The sequence below is a fragment of the Penaeus vannamei genome, chromosome 18, assembly GCF_042767895.1.
Source record: "Penaeus vannamei isolate JL-2024 chromosome 18, ASM4276789v1, whole genome shotgun sequence".
NCBI classification, from domain to species: domain Eukaryota; kingdom Metazoa; phylum Arthropoda; class Malacostraca; order Decapoda; family Penaeidae; genus Penaeus; species Penaeus vannamei.
Window position 1 is genome coordinate 4700895 of NC_091566.1, and position 3291 is coordinate 4704185.

General features: G+C 40.2%; 1 protein-coding gene across 13 annotated transcripts in view; it reads right to left on the reverse strand.

Annotated features, from left to right (window-relative positions):
* The window catches only part of LOC113811596 (uncharacterized), an 8402-nt gene extending 7845 nt beyond the window's left edge, over positions 1-557 (reverse strand). For 2 of the 13 annotated variants that reach the window (XM_070132755.1, XM_070132753.1), the window contains exon 1: positions 106-260. The gene's annotated coding sequence lies outside the window, so the exon portion shown is untranslated. Of the gene's footprint in view, positions 1-105; positions 268-336 lie in introns of those variants that run through there. The other 11 variants (XM_070132756.1, XM_070132754.1, XM_027363367.2 and 8 more) reach the window with 11 other exon arrangements.
* Between the last annotated feature and the right edge of the window lie 2734 nt (positions 558-3291).

Sequence of the window (3291 nt, forward strand, 5' to 3'; positions counted from 1 at the left end):
AATTATTAGCAGATTTAGGGAATGTCTATCAACGTGAAACTGAAAGACCTATCTATCTAGGCCCCAGGTAGTAATAACTCTTACAAAACACGAAAAAAATCTCGCCAAGAAACGCCTCTTTCTGCAGGAAATCTGAAGCCTATTCACTCACACGCGCCACCATTTAACAACAGCATCACAGTCTGCACATCTTACATCTAGGTGAAGGTGAGACACTTCCCCGAGACCTGCTTGCGGCCGAGTGTGTTTACACCTTGCAGCTGCCAACCACAACACCCGCTTCCTCACCTACGTGCGCCTCTCACCAAGCCGTACACGCTATCTAGGCCTACTTACTTGCCTTATTTGCAGGGATAGGTGTATCTACGGAAGGGGGTGCGACGGTGCAGGAGCGGGGGGAGAGTTCGGTATTACGGTGTGGTGTGTACAGAGGGGTATTTCGGGGAGGAGGTGGTGTGTAGACGAGGGCTGTCCCGGTTGTGCGAGCGAGGGGAAGCGCGCAGGGGCCTTATTGATTCCCTCGCTCTCCCTTCTCCCGGTCTGGTCGGGGCGTTCTGGTTTCGCCGTTTTAGTACCGAGGGCGTTTTAAAGGGACGGGAATCGAGGGGCATTTGATGATGGTGTGATAAGTTGAGGTTGTGACTTCCTTTTTCTTTCTCTCTCTCCTGTCGTCTTTATCGATGTGATGCTTGAAGACCGTACGTTATTTTGTCCGATTCTCAAGATCTAGGAATCTACCCAAGAATGATGAGAAAATAATAAATAATAAAATAATAAATAAATAGATAATTAAAGAAGCAAATATCCAAATAAATAGATAAATAAAGAAGCAACTAGCCAAACAAATGAATAAATAAATTGCCAATAGATATTCGCAGGAATGGACAGAGGGCGGCAGGCACGAGGCGAGAGGAACAGCATCTGTACTATCGGCGATGCTACATAATTATCGATCTCGCGACACTCGGCACTATAGGCGTACCCTGGAGGCGGACCCCTTCCTCTAATTCTCTTCCTTTCTCTTTTTCTCCTCTTTCGTTCGGGAAAAAAGCGAGGGACAAAGTCTGAAGCCCCAGGAGCCAAGAAACTTAATACGGAATTAGAAATAGTTAAGAAACTTTGATATTCAGATTTTTTTTTTCCCGAACAGCGTGATGTAAGTCGACGCTGACAAAGTTTCGTATTAGAATTATTTGTTTTAACTTCGTATTTAATGAAAAGTAATTACCAAGCCCTAGTTTAGATTAACTATTGCACTAATAATGGCAATAGAAATAATAATAACATCATTATCATTGTCATTATAATCATTATCATTGTCATTATTATTTCTAAAATTATCATTATTGCTATTATCATTATGTAAATAGTTATAATGATAAAATAGCAATAATAATTAGCATAATAATTATTATAACTGCAATAATAGTTAAGGATAAGACACAAAAATCCATTACTGAAACTGGTTTTACGAAATACAGAAGTGAAAAACTTTAATTTGGAAACTTTACCGCAAAATCAAGAAATTCCCCTAAAAAATAATAAACTGTGACACATTTGAACTTAAAAAAAACAACATCAAATCTAAAAGAAAATTATTTAAGGCATCGTTCTTAGCGAAGCAATTTTTATGATAAAGAAAGGGAAAACTCAAACAACCCAAAAAGAAGGAGTAACAGAAGGCCAAAAGTCAATAATTACATATTGTGTCTTTGGTACGAGCCATTTGGTACAGTTGGTCGTAAGCTGCCCTCCTTCGTCCATTTTAACTTTCATGGGTTAGTTAATTTTGTCATTGGATTACTACGATTGTTTATGAAAATAGGTCTATTTGGTATATTTGAAACGGATTTTTTAAATGTATGTAATTAGTGTATACGTTCGTAGGCCGTGTCCAGATTCCCATATCTTATATTGGCGCTTATTTCAACATTCAAATCCCACTTTTCTACCAACGATGTGACAGAGGGGGCGAGAAAGGGGGGAGGTGGCAGAGGGGGCGAGAAAGGGGGGAGGTGGCAGAGGGGGCGAGAAAAGGGGGAGGTGGCAGAGGGGGAGAGAAAAGGGAGAGGGGGCAAGAAAGGGGGGAGGTGGCAGAGGGGGCGAGAATCGATGCAAAGCACTAAAAACACTTTTTTTTTTCTTTTTTTTTTTAACAAGTAGTTTCTTCAAGCTTCCTTTCTCAAACATTTATGCACAACTTAGAAAGAAAAGCTTTCTTCCTCGCTACGAATCGCTAACTTTCCTTTAAAGTTTATAGGCCTATCCTTTCTTGTAATCTTTTGTTTAAAAAAAATGTTAGTGGCCTTCACACAAAGGTATATTTGAACAGTCGAAAAGCGTTTAAAAAGTAATAACTCGGTTTACGATGTGTTTTTAAGTTTATTTAGGTTTCCTACACAAAATGTTTACAGTTGTTGACGTTACAAAATTTTAGTTTCTGTGACTTCATGTAAGTCTAAACCTTGATGGATACCACGAATCTATGCACTATTATTCTGAATTCAAAGGAGCCTTACGCACGTTCAAATTTTTTTCTCCGGTTTACCTGCATTGGCAAAAACAACAGCTGAGGCGGATTCCCTCATGTGTATCCGCGCGCCGCAGTTTTTTTTGCGCGTGTTTTTCAGCTGCCGACACGGGCGTACGTGATGTAGACTTGCCTTTGCTGCGCTGTAGTGTAGAATTAAGAATATAAGAAAAAAAAAGGGTTAAAGTAGGATGTGAAGGATGTAGTTGTTGAAGCGGAAAAGGAATATTCAGTGGAATCTAATGGAAGCACTCGAGCCCAAAAGTGAGAACCGATGGATTTCCTTCGTATGGTATGGTATATCCTTGGTTACGCATTTGGATGTATACAAAAGGAGGTAATTTTCTATATTACCTTCGCCTCACCGATATCGACGATTTTGGTATCGTTGGATTCCTCTCACTCTGTACAATCCAAATATGTAGGTTTTATTGCGCGGAAACCCCCCCGGTAGCGGCAAACTTGGGCACTATATCGGGGGCGACGATGTCGGAGCGGCGGACGTAATATAGTAATTTTGAAGATTTTGGTATCGTTGGATTCCTCTCACTTTGCGCAATCCAAATATATAGGTTTTATTGCGTGGAACAAAAGGACATCTACATATAGAAAGTCGTTAACGCTTTTTGAAAACTGATTTTATTTGGAACTATTCAAGTATTATTTGCTTTGAGCTTTCGCTGGCATTTTTTCAAAGCATCGGTAAATTTCAGTTTTTCCTCAAACGCTCCTAAAACTTAGCGCCAGAGCCCTGAGACTGA